The sequence below is a fragment of the Hemiscyllium ocellatum genome, chromosome 26 (assembly GCF_020745735.1).
Source record: "Hemiscyllium ocellatum isolate sHemOce1 chromosome 26, sHemOce1.pat.X.cur, whole genome shotgun sequence".
Classification (NCBI taxonomy): Eukaryota; Metazoa; Chordata; class Chondrichthyes; order Orectolobiformes; family Hemiscylliidae; genus Hemiscyllium; species Hemiscyllium ocellatum.
In genome coordinates this window covers 15,707,659-15,723,746 of record NC_083426.1, presented here as the reverse complement: position 1 = coordinate 15,723,746, position 16,088 = coordinate 15,707,659, and the positions used below count along the sequence as shown (strand labels likewise).

General features: G+C 40.9%; 1 long non-coding RNA gene across 1 annotated transcript in view; it reads left to right on the top strand.

Annotated features, from left to right (window-relative positions):
• The window catches only part of LOC132828304 (uncharacterized), a 149,627-nt gene extending 133,818 nt beyond the window's left edge, over positions 1-15,809 (top strand). The window contains exon 3 of the long non-coding RNA XR_009646099.1: positions 15,749-15,809. This is a non-coding gene — a long non-coding RNA (uncharacterized LOC132828304). The remainder of the gene's footprint in view (positions 1-15,748) is intronic.
• The last annotated feature ends 279 nt before the right edge of the window (positions 15,810-16,088 follow it).

The following is a 16,088-nucleotide window of genomic DNA, read 5'->3' as shown; positions in this document are numbered from 1 at the left end:
ATAAATAGGTAAAGTCAAGATGATCAGCTACCACATTGCCTTAAGATGCTGTAACAATTTCCTGTTTCAACGTATCGATTTCGATTTTTTTCCGAGTTAATTTTTTTGATGTAAAACAGAATTTGTGTTTTTCTCTAAGAACGTAAGACTTTTTGTCACCATTTTGCTAATGCACAATTGTTTTGCTGAATTTCAAAATTTGTGATGTAAAGCAGGTAGCACAAACAGCTGAAATTTTGAATGACAATTTCATTACCAATTTGTCCTTTAGAACTTCAGTGTGGTGGGTAATTCTGCTGTCCAGTCATTTGGGGGTTATTAGCTGCGCCAATGGTCAGGATTAAGTGCAGCTACAGCTTTGTATTTTTTTTGTTTATACATTCATGGGGTGTAGGCAGGACTGTAAAGCAAGCATTCATCACCTATACCTTATTGATTTTGAGAAGGTGGTGGTGAGCTACCTTGTTGGACGCTGCAACCCGGGGATTTTGACCCACTGATGATGAAGAAACCATCAATAAATTTCCAAGCCACGATGATGTGGTGATGCAGGGCTTGAAGGTGAACTTGGAAGTGTTGGTGTTTCCACCGTGGCACCTCCATACAATGATCAAAATCACGTGATTCCTAAACACATCAGAAACTGCAGAATCAAGAGCCAAGCTGTGTTCACACATGACTAAATGTTATTACTGTCTCTACCTCTGTCCATTGACCTTTTTCAAGAAGACATATTCTTACTCATAGAAGCTAGACATTTTTGTAACTCAGCGGCATTCTACTCAGAGTGAGCTTATTGCATATTTGAAACATTTATCATATAATTGTAATAGAGGTGGAAACCTATATTTAATTAGATTCCAGTTTTGTTAAAACTCTAAGGCTGGGAGGGAGCATTACCATTTTACTTATGTTTGTAGCATGAAGCAGATACACTTTGTGGAGCTTGTGATACTGAAATTGAAATGTTATATTTTCAGCCTTCAGCCAGAGGTGGGTTAACGGAGACCTGCAAGTGCCAGAAAATGATCTGGCTGAAATTCTGCACAAGCTCCTCTGGTTACGGTGGGAGACCAGTGAAAGCCCAGCCCTCTGATTTCTAAACATGTGCTGGACTGCACTGTGTGAAAAGCACTTGGCATTGGCACAAGTCAGGGGTTTGCCAGCCACAGTTTGATTCCTCCCACTCCCTGTGTGGTGCTAATGGCACCTGCTCCTTCCCATTCACCATCTTTTGTCAGTAGTCAAGTTCATGGGATTAAAAATGAGAAAGGCAAAAAAGGAGAATTACACAGTGACTAGATTTCAACAGTAATTCAGTGGGTGGAAAGCAATCAGAGGTGCTGGGGAATCTCAAAAGATGTGAGTTCTTTATTTCGCTTTACGCAACTATTGAAACGTAGAGATGAGAATACAACATAAGAAATAGGAGCAGGAATAGGCCATTCTGCCCCTCTAACCAGTTGTAACAGTCAGTAAAGTCATGGATGGTCTGAGTGTGACTTTCTCTGACACTTCTCTCTCTGCCCCATAACCCTTGACTTCCCTGTTGCTCAAAATCTGTCTCATTCCCACGTTTCCTAGCAAAGAGAATTCCAAAAACTAAAGACGCTCAGAGTAAAATAAATCCTCCTTGTCCCAAATTAGAGCTCCCTTATTTTTTAGCTGCAGTTCTAGATTCCTCCTGAAGGGAAGCAGCCATTCAGTATGCATCCCATTGAGCCCTATTAGAATCCTATGTAATTCAATATTTCAAGAAGGCCACCATTTATTCTTCTAAACACCATTAAGTGTAGGTCCAACCTGCTCAAATGTTTCTCATAATGTAAGTTCTTCAATCCCAGGAATCAAACTAGCGAACTTTCTTTGAATTGCTTCTAATGCAGTTATATTCCTTCTTAAGGAAAGAGACCACAACTGCAGAGAATATTATGTGTGTGGCCTCAGCAATTCCATGTACAGTTAGAGTCATTGCGCCAAAACGTCCTTACTTTTTCACTTACTCTCCCTTACAATAAAGGTTCACACTCCATTTGCCCTCCTCCTTACTTGATGAACCAGCTTGCAGCCATTTTGAGTGTCCACATTGACTAAGAACATTGAGGCCATGCAAGGACCTGTATAGTTGATGTGTAACTGAGTCCAGGGCTTATGGCCATTCCCATGAATGTGAGGGAGCTTCTAGCAGTAATTTTTGTCCTCTTGGCACCATGGACACTGCATCCAATCCTGGCCACCAGACATAACTTCTTGCCAATATCTTCAGTTTAGAAACCCTTGGATGACCCTGGTAGAGTTCTGATGGTAATCTTTGCTCAGGACAATCACTCTTGCTCCGCATAATAATATGCCCTCCTCTACTGTGATCTGGTCTCTCCAGATACAAAAAGGCTTCAATTCTCGTTGTGACAGTCATTTGGTTTCCCCTTCATCACCAGCTGTTTCAGTTTTGCCAGGACTTGATCTTTCTGTGTCAGAAGTCTGATATTATCAACTGTGACCGGAAGAAAATTTAAAACCATTATGATTCTTCCATTGGCAGCACCACTAGTGGTGTATTTGCCAGTGGGAGGCAGCTCAATGAATCTGTGCTTGATACTTAGCCCTCCAGACAGTGTTCTGAGTATTAAGTGCACTTAATATTAGAGTCCACTGCTGAATCTAGCCGAAAGCGATGGGTGGCACTGCCTTGTCCTCTTTAAGTAGACCTAGCAAGTATTTGTGGTCTATTATTATTACAAATTTATGTCCGTAAAGTATTGGTGGAAGTTCCTGACTCCAAATATGACTGCCAAACCTTCTTCTCTATCTGGGCATGATTACGCTCTGCATTAGCCAAGGTCCTAGATACACATGCTATTGGGTATTTCTCTTCACTGGGCAACCTATAACCTAACACCATCCCAATGTTATATGGGACAGCATCGCATGTCAATACCAGATCTCCCTTGGGAATGTAGTGTGCCAACACCCTTAGAGGATGATAGCTGTTTCTTCACTTCCCGGAAGGCTTTGACTTGGCTTCGTAGCCATTTCCATGACTGACCCTTTTTTAAAAGTTGATACAAAGGTGCCAGAATGGAAGCCAGGTTATGTACTAACAGCCCCAAACAGGGAATTCATATTCCATGAGATGCACCTAACTGATTTTGTTACAATCACTGTGCAGACGGTTTTTTTTTAAAAACGTCTTGTTTTCATCATTTTCTTTGAATGTTTTTCTTTATATTGAAAGATTGGAGAAAAGGGCTATTTGTCTGTTTTCCAGTTAGAGTAAAAATATTGGATGTCACAAGTGGATTAATGTTTAGAGCATGGCGGGAGGGACAATCATTTGATGAAACCTTCAGGATTTTGTTTAAGCATAGTTGATAAACCTAGTTACTCATTAGCTTTTCAGGGCTGGGATTTCCACCCTTGGCATCCGTGATCCTGAGGAAGGCTAGCCACTGGACACTTAACATCAGTGTTGTGGTTCTGTTAGCCGAGCTGGAAGTTTTTGTTGCAAACGTTTCGTCCCCTGGCTAGGCGACATCATCAGTGCTTTGGAGCCTCCTGCGAAGCGCTTCTTTGATGTTTCTTCCGGTATTTATAGTGGTCTGTCCTTGCCGCTTCCGGGTGTCAGTTTCAGCTGTCCGCTGTAGTGGTTGGTATATTGGGTCTAGGTCGATGTGTTTGTTGATGGAGTTTGTGGATGAATGCCATGCCTCTAGGAATTCCCCGGCTGTTCTCTGTCTGGCTTGCCCTATGATAGTAGTGTTTTCCCAGTCGAATTCATGTTGCCTGTTGTCTGCGTGTGTGGCTACTAGGGATAGCCGGTCGTGTCGTTTCATGGCTAGTTGATGTTCATGTATGCGGATTGTTAGCTGTCTTCCTGTTTGTCCTATATAGTGTTTTGTGCAGTCCTTGCATGGTATTTTGTAAACTACATTAGTTTTGCTCATGTTGGGTATCGGGTTCTTTGTTCTAGTGAGTTGTTGTCTGAGCGTGGCTGTTGGTTTGTGTGCCGTTATGAGTCCTAAGGGTCGCAGTAGTCTGGCTGTCAGTTCTGAAATGCTCCTGACGTATGGTAGTGTGGCTCGTCCTTTTGGTTGTGGCATGTCCTCGTTCCGTGGTCTGTCTCTTAGGCATCTGTTGATAAAGTTGCGCGGATATCCGTTTTTGGCGAATACCTTGTATAGGTGTTCCTCTTCCTCTTTTTGCAGTTCTGGTGTACTGCAGTGTGTTGTAGCCCTTTCGAATAGTGTCCTGACGCAGCTTCGTTTGTGTGTGTTGGGGTGGTTACTTTCATAGTTTAGGACTTGGTCTGTGTGTGTTGTTTTCCTGTATACCCTTGTGGTGAATTCTCCATTTGGTGTTCTCTGTACTATCACGTCTAGGAATGGGAGTTGGCTATCCTTTTCTTCTTCTCTCGTGAATCGGATTCCTGTGAGTGTGGCGTTGATGATCCGGTGTGTATTTTCTATTTCCGTGTTTTTGATGATTACAAACGTGTCATCGACATATCTGACCCAGAGTTTGGGTTGAATTTGTGGTAGGGCTGTTTGTTCTAACCTTTGCATAACTGCCTCTGCTATGAGTCCCGAGATTGGTGATCCCATGGGTGTTCCATTGATTTGTTCGTATATCTGGTTGTTGAATGTAAAGTGTGTAGTGAGGCACAAGTCCAGTAGTTTAAGTATGCCGTCTTTGTTGATAGGTTCCGCCTCCTGTTTTCTGTTCTGTAAGTCCAGTAGGTTGGCTATTGTTTCTCTGGCTAGGGTTTTGTCAATCGAAGTGAACAGTGCCGTCACGTGGAATGAGATCATGGTTTCTCCTTTGTCTATGTGTGTATTCCTGATGACGTCCAAGAATTCCTGTGTTGATTGTATGGAGTGTTTGGATCCGCTGACCAGGTGTTTCAGTTTCTGTTGTAGTTCTTTGGCCAGTTTGTATGATGGTGTCCCTGGTAGTGATACTATGGGTCTGAGTGGGATGTCTGGTTTGTGTACTTTAGGTAGTCCATAGAATCTGGGGGTGTTGTTGCTTTCAGGTTTCATTCTTTGTAGGTCAGCTTTGGTTATCTGTCCGTTTTTTTGTAGATTCCTTAGTGTGTTATTTATTCTATTGGTGAGTTGTGGTGTGGGGTCAGATTCCTTCATTTGGTAGGTGTTGGTGTCTGCAAGTAGTTGTTGTGCTTTTTTGATGTAATCTGATTTACCTAGGATGACCGTCATTCTGTCTTTATCTGCTGGTAGTATGATTATGTTCTTATCGTTTCTTAGTGCTTTCAGTGCTTCCCTCTCCTTGGTGTTGAGGTTATGTGTTTGTCTTATTCTTATCATCATAGGTACGACCGTTTGTCTCACTGTTTGTTGTGTCTCTTCTGTCAGTCCATTGTTCCTGACTGTGCATTCTAGTGCTGCTAGGAAGTCTGCTGTCTTGGCATCCCTGTGGTTGTAGTTGAGTCCCTTGGCCAGTATAGTTCTTTCCATGTCTGTGAGCTGTCTGTGGGAGAGGTTTTTGACCCAGGTGTGTGTTGTAGTGTCCTCTTTTTTGTGTGTTAGTTTGGCCATTTTTTCTTTTAGTGCCGTTTTTTTGCGGTGTGTTGTCCTGTTCTGTCCTATAGTGACAGCCTGTTCAATGGCCCGGGTCCATTCGTGATTAGTGGTTTTTGAAATTAATGACTTTTGGCGCGCAATTTCTTGTTTGTATTTGTGGAGTCGGTTGTGAGCGTCTGTGATCATTACCTGGATCATCCTGAATCCGTTCTGCTTGGCTGTTTCCCTGGCTTGTGGATTGTTGACTGGTGGTCTGTACTTGACACATTGTGGAAGGATTTGATTCTTTCGGCATTCGTGTAGGAATCGGAGTTGTTCGTATGTGGCGCTTAGGCAGTTAGCGCAGGATTCCCATTTCCTGGCTTGTCTCAGCGTCTCTTGCCCGTAAGTGTTCAAGGTTTGTGCGAAGATTTGTAGCTCGGGTGCTCGTTGTTGTGGTTCTGTTCGCCGAGCTGGAAGTTTTTGTTGCAAACGTTTCGTCCCCTGGCTAGGCGACATCATCAGTGCTTTGGTGTCTGCAAGTAGTTGTTGTGCTTTTTGATGTAATCTGATCCAAAGCACTGATGATGTCGCCTAGCCAGGGGACGAAACGTTTGCAACAAAAACTTCCAGCTCGGCGAACAGAACCACAACAATGAGCACCCGAGCTACAAATCTTCGCACAAACCTTGAACACTTACGGGCGAGAGACGCTGAGACAAGCCAGGAAATGGGAATCCTGCGCTAACTGCCTAAGCGCCACATACGAACAACTCCGGTTCCTACACGAATGCCGAAAGAATCAAATCCGTCCACAATGTGTCAAGTACAGACCACCAGTCAACAATCCACAAGCCAGGGAAACAGCCAAGCAGAACGGATTCAGGATGATCCAGGTAATGATCCCAGACGCTCACAACCGACTCCACAAATACAAACAAGAAATTGCGCGCCAAAAGTTGTTAATTTCAAAAACCACTAATCACGAATGGACCCGGGCCATTGAACAGGCTGTCACTATAGGACAGAACAGGACAACACACCGCAAAAAAACGGCACTAAAAGAAAAAATGGCCAAACTAACACACAAAAAAGAGGACACTACAACACACACCTGGGTCAAAAACCTCTCCCACAGACAGCTCACAGACATGGAAAGAACTATACTGGCCAAGGGACTCAACTACAACCACAGGGATGCCAAGACAGCAGACTTCCTAGCAGCACTAGAATGCACAGTCAGGAACAATGGACTGACAGAAGAGACACAACAAACAGTGAGACAAACGGTCGTACCTATGATGATAAGAAAAAGACAAACACATAACCTCAACACCAAGGAGAGGGAAGCACTGAAAGCACTAAGAAACGATAAGAACATAATCATACTACCAGCAGATAAAGACAGAATGACGGTCATCCTAGGTAAATCAGATTACATCAAAAAAGCACAACAACTACTTGCAGACACCAACACCTACCAAATGAAGGAATCTGACCCCACACCACAACTCACCAATAGAATAAATAACACACTAAGGAATCTACAAAAAAACGGACAGATAACCAAAGCTGACCTACAAAGAATGAAACCTGAAAGCAACAACACCCCCAGATTCTATGGACTACCTAAAGTACACAAACCAGACATCCCACTCAGACCCATAGTATCACTACCAGGGACACCATCATACAAACTGGCCAAAGAACTACAACAGAAACTGAAACACCTGGTCAGCGGATCCAAACACTCCATACAATCAACACAGGAATTCTTGGACGTCATCAGGAATACACACATAGACAAAGGAGAAACCATGATCTCATTCCACGTGACGGCACTGTTCACTTCGATTGACAAAACCCTAGCCAGAGAAACAATAGCCAACCTACTGGACTTACAGAACAGAAAACAGGAGGCGGAACCTATCAACAAAGACGGCATACTTAAACTACTGGACTTGTGCCTCACTACACACTTTACATTCAACAACCAGATATACGAACAAATCAACGGAACACCAATGGGATCACCAATCTCGGGACTCATAGCAGAGGCAGTTATGCAAAGGTTAGAACAAACAGCCCTACCACAAATTCAACCCAAACTCTGGGTCAGATATGTCGATGACACGTTTGTAATCATCAAAAACACGGAAATAGAAAATACACACCGGATCATCAACGCCACACTCACAGGAATCCGATTCACGAGAGAAGAAGAAAAGGATAGCCAACTCCCATTCCTAGACGTGATAGTACAGAGAACACCGAACGGAGAATTCACCACAAGGGTATACAGGAAAACAACACACACAGACCAAGTCCTAAACTATGAAAGTAACCACCCCAACACACACAAACGAAGCTGCGTCAGGACACTATTCGAAAGGGCTACAACACACTGCAGTACACCAGAACTGCAAAAAAGAGGAAGAGGAACACCTATACAAGGTATTCGCCAAAAACGGATACCCGCGCAACTTTATCAACAGATGCCTAAGAGACAGACCACGGAACGAGGACATGCCACAACCAAAAGGACAAGTCACACTACCATACATCAGGAACGTTTCAGAACTGACAGCCAGACTACTGCGACCCTTAGGACTCATAACGGCACACAAACCAACAGCCACGCTCAGACAACAACTCACTAGAACAAAGGACCCAATACCCAACATGAGCAAAACTAATGTAGTTTACAAAATACCATGCAAGGACTGCACAAAACACTATATAGGACAAACAGGAAGACAGCTAACAATCCGCTTACATGAACATCAACTAGCCACGAAACGACACAACCAGCTATCCCTAGTAGCCACACACGCAGACAACAAGCAACACGAATTCAACTGGGAAAACACTACTATCATAGGGCAAGCCAGACAGAGAACAGCCAGGGAATTCCTTGAGGCATGGCATTCATCCACAAACTCCATCAACAAACACATCGACCTGGACCCAATATACCAACCACTACAGCGGACAGCTGAAACTGACACCCGGAAGCGGCAAGGACAGACCACTATAAATACTGGAAGAAACATCAAAGAAGCGCTTCGCAGGAGGCTCCAAAGCACTGATGATGTCGCCTAGCCAGGGGATGAAACGTTTGCAACAAAAACTTCCAGCTCGGCGAACAGAACCACAACAATAAGCACCAGAGCTACAAATCTTCGCACAAACCTTGAACACTTAACATCAGTGGCATCACCATTGCCGAATCTCCCATATCAGTACTCTAGGTGTTATCACTGACCAGAAACTGAACTGGATCAGCCGTACAAATACCTGTAATGTCAAGAACCGATCTGAGGTTGGGAATCCTGATTTCCCAAAGCCTGTCTGCCATCCACAAAGCACAAATCAGCAGTGTGATGGAATATGCCTGAATGAGTGCAGCTCCAACAACACTCCAGAAATTTGACATCATCCAGGACAAAACAACCGACTTGACAGGCACCATATCCACAAATATTCAATCTCTCCACGAATGACATATTCACACCCTGCACCACTGTAGAAACAATGTGCTCCGTCAACTGCAGAAATTCACCAAGTTTCCTTAGACAGCAACTTCTAAACCTACTACCACTTCCATCTAGAAGGACAAGGCAGCAGATACATGGGAACATCATCACCTGCAAATTCCTCTCCAAGTAGTGTACCATCCTGACTTGGAAATATGTTGCTGTTCCTTCAATGTTGCTGGGTCATAGTCCAGGAACTCCCTCTCTAATGGCACTTTCACAAAATGGATTGCAGTGGTTCAAGAAGTCAGCTCAGCACCTCCTCAACTAATCAGGGATGGATAATACATTCTGGGCTAGATCCCCCTTCAGCGAATGGGTGAGACTTGCTTCACCTAGTTTAAATGCTATCATCATCAAATATTGTAAAACTTTACCCACACCTGTATTAACGCCCCCCCACTCATCCTCATTAATGATGTAGGTATGTGTTTTTCTTCTCTGAAGAAATACTTATTCTGGATAAACCAAGCGTGAACCATTCATCCAGCGCTATTTAGGAAAAACTTAAACTTCACCATCAGTCATAAAATCTCGGAGCAGTCACTCAGCAACTGTATTTACATTGTTCAGCACCATTAGCAAGATTTAGAGTTTTGAGCTATGTGATGTGTTGATGTGGCCACGTTAATCATAAGAAAGACAATATTAGATTTCTAAAGATAAATATCATTCATTCTTAGGTGTCTTTCACCAAAAGGCTTGCATCTTTGAGCACGAGTCAGCCAGGTGGTAATCTCCATAGAGAGTGCAGACTGATGTCCAATTGAAGCTGCTTGACAGAAGTTAACATTGATGTTGAGATGGCTAACCCACTGCCTAATAGATGGCTTCAATTATTGATTTTATCTTGTGCCCAACATATGAGAAGGGGTGAACCATCTCCCTTTCTCTCAACTTTCTCAGTTGGTCACAGCAAATGTTTACTGTTTTTTAGCGTAACATGATAACTCTATCTAATTAAGCTGGTGTTAACCAATTTTACATTCACAAGATTTTGTTGAGTTAAACAAAGAATAGGTTTATTACCCGCTAACCCTGAGATAAAGTAATAAATATTTATTTATTATAAATGGTTTTATTTATAAATATTTATAATGGTTTATAAATATTCATAATGCCTTTGTGCAGTCATTTGGGCCCTTACGTATCACAGATACAGAGTTAACCAGGGATAGTGTTCAGTAAAAAAGGAGTTAAAATAATGGAGGTTTCAAGTTCTTTGGGTTCCCTCGAGTCATGCAGTTTAACCATGGTTGTTGGTTAGTCAGATTCTTAGAAGATCAGAGGAGGAAATATTGCAATTATCATTTTAAGTTTTGAGTTCTCTGATGCGTTTTTCCAATTAATGTAGTTGACCTTTAAGAAGGAGGTTACACGTTAAGAAAGAGGCAGCCTTTTCAGCCCATGTTCAGCACTACATCCTTAATTCCATCTCCTCCTGGTATACTAATGATATCCTTGGAATAAAAGTCAGTTGTATATTGCGCATCAGCTAAGTGTTAGGTTTGATAATTACCTGCATTATCTCCAGCATATTAAGATTTTCATAATGGTGTAAATCAAAATATAGCTGCGGACCTTTGCACACATCCCATTGTATCTGACTGGCTAATTTCACTGTATTTGAAGAAATATTAATTTCAGTTCAGTCGGTCTTTAATGTAAACTTTGTTAACTTATGTAAGCCAAGTGAACTCTGTGGCCATTTTAAGTCAATGTTTTTGTGCCTTTTGAATGTTGTTCCCATCCATGCAGGTCCCAGGTATTAAATTAGCCAATAGAATAAAAGTACCAACAGTCCATATTTTATATCACCTTGATAATCTAGAGGTTTAACAAAGAGCTGGTGATACCCATTATCAAATGTGATTTACCAGTGCATATTTTACTCCCAATTTTTTATCCACCACTCTCTTAACATCCCCACATTCAATGCATCTCCTCAAATTATGAGCATTATCATTATCACTTAGCATAATCCCACGTCACTCTATGAAACTGGTGTTGTTTTGTTTCTAGTCAAACTTAGAAGTATCATTTCAAAGATGGTTTATGGGAGAGTTTTTTGTTGGTTAGAGTATTAGAGTTCAATTCTTCATCGTCATTGACAAAAAAAAATAGAAGACAGAAGCAGGAATACGCCATTCGGCACCCTGAGCTTGCTCTGCCATTAAATATGATCATGGTCGATCATCCAACTCACTGGTTTGACCCTGTTTCCCACACAAACCCTTTGATTTTTTATAGCCCTAAGAGCTCTAACCCTTTCTTGAAAACTTCCAAATTTTGGTCTCAGCTGCATTCTGTGGCAGGGAATTCCGTAGGTTTATCACTCTCCGAGTGAAGAAATTTCTCCTTATCTCAGTTCTAAATGCCCCACAACATATCCTTAGATTGTGACTCTGGTTCAAACTCCTTAGTCATCTGCATCTTCCTTCCTGCGTTTACCCTGTTTTATAGAATAGAGGAATTCATCTTGTGTGGAAGCAGGCCGTGCAGCCCATCAAGTCCACCCAACCACCTGAACAGCATCCCACTCAGACCCATCCCATCCCTGTAACCCTGCATTTTCCATGGCTAATCCACCTAGCCCACACATCCCTGGACTCTATGAGCAATTTAGTATGGCAATGTGATTACCCCTCATTTTTCTAAACTCCAGTGAATGCAGACTAAACCAATTTGCCCTCGGAAAGGAAAATCCCATGTGCTCCTTCTCAGGCATCCAGACGTACCTGGACTTCTGTAGACTGCAATGATCATTGGACCCAAACCTTTCTCAGTTGAAGTTTATGAAGTTTATGAAAGTTCACGCTAGTTTCCTGATGCATTGCATAAGATGCAATCAAGTAAGAGAAGGAATAACCTACAAGGACCTTGAAGCTCATATTTACCTTTCTATTTCCACATCTCTGACTCTCGGTAATCTCATTCAGTAAGTACTCTAAGGCTTCATAGAAATGAAAAATGTGAAGTTTCAAGGAGTCATTCTTAATTTCTCCCTGCTCTTGTGGACTTGGCTACTCCTTTAAGAGTAAAAGAAAATTGACAATGACTTCTATTTGCTATTTTTGTGCAAGACAATTAGTTTCTAACTGACATCACAAAATAAGCTCCACTTATCAGGATACTAGACTAACCAGTGTTAGTAACCAGTCTATTTTCACTCATTATAGTGCTATGTTACATGTTGCTGTGCAGTAATGTATCTATGAACTCTTAGGTCTAGCCTGATCTCTCACAAGAGACTTTCATTTAACTCAGATGTAATGTAAATAGCTATTAAGTACTAGGTAATAAACATATTTTATTTAGAGTGAACCTCTCTTCTGCTGAAGACTTTGTGGTAACATCCTTCCCCACTTGGTGCCAGTAACTTAGACCAATATTAATGAAAATATCCTTCTATTCCTTTAAACCTCAAATAGTGCAATATCTCATCCAAAGGGCAAAATCTCAAATAGTCCAGCATTTCTTTAATGCAACATCAAAATGCCACTCTGTGTTACATGCTTAAATCTGTAAGATGAACCTGAATCCATGACCTTCTAAAGTCAGAGGCAAGTGTAACACCAGTGGACCAAGGTTGATATGTAAGGATGTTCTTCAAAGAGAAAAATACTATTTAAGCAAGAGGTGAATTTTGCTAGCTAGCAAGGATTTCCACATCAGACCTTCCTTTGTGAAGCTGGTGCAAACTGCATTGAGCTAAAAGGCTTATTATATTTTTGGTAGTCAATGGTCACCCTACTGAGAGGCAGCAAGATCTTTTTTCTTTATTCATTCATGGGACATGGGTGTTACTGGCTTGCCAACATTTATTGCCCATCTCTAGTTGATCTTGGGAAGGTGATGGTGAGCTACTTTCTTGAACCAATGTAGTCCATGTGTTGTAAGTTGACCACAAATCCAGTATAGTGACTTGGATACAGCATTTGCACTAAATTCTCCCAGTTATAGTGGCTACAACCATCTCATTTTCATGTTAGTTGATTAAAAGTTGCCTGTATTCTGAACCAATGGTGCTGTCTCGATTCCATTGGAACATTCTCGATATTTTTTCTATAAATAATCCATGAGCTCCTAAGGAATTCTCATTATCAGAAATGTTGATGACTTGGTTTGTATTTAACTGCTTCCTGATCTGTACACCTTCACTTTCGCTCACACAAATCAAGATGAAGTTGTTCCAATCTCATGCCTAATCCAAAGGAATTATTTCAGTAAGAATCATGAATGTAACAGAACTTTTGAGGGTAACCTTATAGTGGTTTGCAAAATCATGAGTGGAATGGGTAGAATGAATAGCCAAGGTCTTTTTCCCAGGTTAGGGGAGTCCAAAACTTGAGGGCATAGGTTTAAGGTGAGAGGGGAAAGATTTAATAAGGACCTGAGGGACACCTTCTTTCACATAGAGGGTGATGCGTGTATAGAATGAGCTGTCAAAGGAAGTGGTGGAGATGCGTTCAATTACATTTAAAAGGCATCTGGATAGGTATATGAAGAGGAAGGGTTTAGAGGGATATGGGCCAAGTGCTGGCAAATGGGACTAGATTGGGTTGGGATATCTGGTTGGCTCGGTCCACTTGGACCAAAGGGTCCATTTCCGTGCTATACATCTCCAAGACTCTATGACTATATAAGCAGCAGATTCCCCAATAGTACACTGGAAAAAGTTCCTCAAGGTTTCAAGTATACAGGTTTCTTGATGGGTTGGATTTTTTGTTAAATAATGCAACTTGTTCTGAACTGTGACTTGACTGTAACCTTGAGCAAATGATATAAATTAATAAAAAGAAGATTGTGTAATTTTTGTACAAGGAACAGTGATGAAAGAAAAAGGAATGAAAGGTAACAGGAAAGAGGGGAAAATGACACTGGGGAATTAAAAGGATAAAGGCATTGACACCACTTACAAAATGTTGTTTTGGGTTCCACTCAACAGTGTTGATATACCATTTGCCTCTGGCTAGTTTTATGAATGGAATTTTTCATTCATGCACCACTGTATGTCGTTAGCTGAGGTTGAGGGAACTTCCTGGATTCAACAGTGGATTATCCAAATTTCTAACCTCAGGCCATGAATTTAAAATATATGGAAATGAAATTCAATTCTAAAAACCTTGATGCTTGAAAGAAAACAACTAGACTATAATCAACAGCTAAAACCCCATGCATTTCTCAGTTATAAATTAGAAATCTAATTGTTATTAGAGATATTTAATAAAGCAGAAATTTAGGATTATTAAAATCCATTCCCTCCCTATTGGGGTTTGTGAACCAAATAACTCAGTGTAGCCAGAATTGATGATCTTCCAAGCCACTGTGGAAGAAAAGATTGACCTGCAAGTTCCACTTGTCATCCTTTGTTGCATTTCGTAATCTTTATTTGATAAATGGAACGGATTGATAAGTTCGTTTTTGAAATGATTATCACTCTGCTCACAGGATAAAAATCCTTTCCCCTCTCCCAATAAAATATATCCATTAATTCATGTCCATGAAAATGATCGAACAATTAGAATGAGTTTTCATTCTTGTAATCATTATTGTGTACTTTTTGTTTTGCTATCTGCATCTGCATTGGTATCAACTGAGACAAAGATCCATTTTAGTTGTAGTATCTATAATATTGTATCAAGTCAAATTCTGCCTGACACTGGCTGGCCAGGTTGGCTTAAAAATAATGGCCATAGGGGTGTGGCATTTGTATATTATATCCATGTAAAATATATTATATGTTTCAATATATTATTTATATTTTACCCATGGTCCCAATACAAACCCTTTATGCACTTGGGGAGAGACACAAAGAATGGTATAGATTACAGATGTGTAACCCCTTTATGCTACAGACTAAGTGGCAGACTGATCACTTCTAAATGAGCAAAAGAGGAAGTTATCACTTGACGTCCCCTGGATTTGCATTTGCTCAATAAATTAAAAACCTATGTAACTGTACCCCAACAAAAGTCAATTGTCTGATTTCTTCTGTCCAGCCCGAAGGCAGAATAGAAACCCGTTCTGTCACTGTGTAATTAGATGGGTTTTGGACGAGTTAAAATCTCACCATATAATGCAGTTGATTTAATTTTAGATGATCTATACCTCAACTCTGTCCAAACGCTTCAATTTTGTATCATTGCACTTTGTGCAATGTTTCTCCTGAATGGATCACCTAAAAGGCAAATAAGTGGAAAGACTAAACATTCGAACACAATTTTTGCCCTTCTCTCTCTCTCTCTCTCATTCCCACACATTTCTAGCCCTTAAGTTCCTCTAGGGCTCCCCACCAAATGCAGTACCATGAAAATTGCATCCCTCCCCCCAATGTTTTGACATTACAGGTATTATGCTTTAATTACTGCCTCAGATGCTCTGCATTCAATCAAAAATGCTTCAGATTTTTCCAGAAAAATGTGGCTTTAAATTATGCTGAAACTCATTTCACAAAGTTTATTCCTATAATGTTTGTTTCTCTAGTTTTCTGTTTAAATATGAAGTTTTCAGATTTACCATCTTCAAAACACCTTGTATATAATCGGCTTGGAATTGAGCTAACTTACAAATAATTCAAACCTGAAATAGTCAGGTTTCATAGAGGAATTTCTAAGCAGCATTCTAACAGGAAATATGACAAATACTTTAAAATGTCAAAAAATTCATGCAAAATATTTTCATCCAATTTAGGACTCTTGAACAGAGTGAAGACAGGGCATTTCCCCAACAGACTGATATGAAAACAAAATGGTGAGTTGACACAAATATCTCTATATGCATATCTGTTTAAGAGTGTGTTAACTATAGCGTACCTATGCAACTATAACTTTTAGCTATCGTGGGTTAGCTAAGACCAGTCTGCTCAGATCTGTGAATCAGTGGTTATCGTTGAGAGAGCTTGAAGAGTTAGAGAAAATCACAAAACAAAAATAATGGAGGATAATACCAAAGTAGGACTGAAAGAAGTGGATAGTGCCAGAAATTATAAAGCTTTAGAGGAAAAAGAGAAACATTGTTCAGAATTGATTTG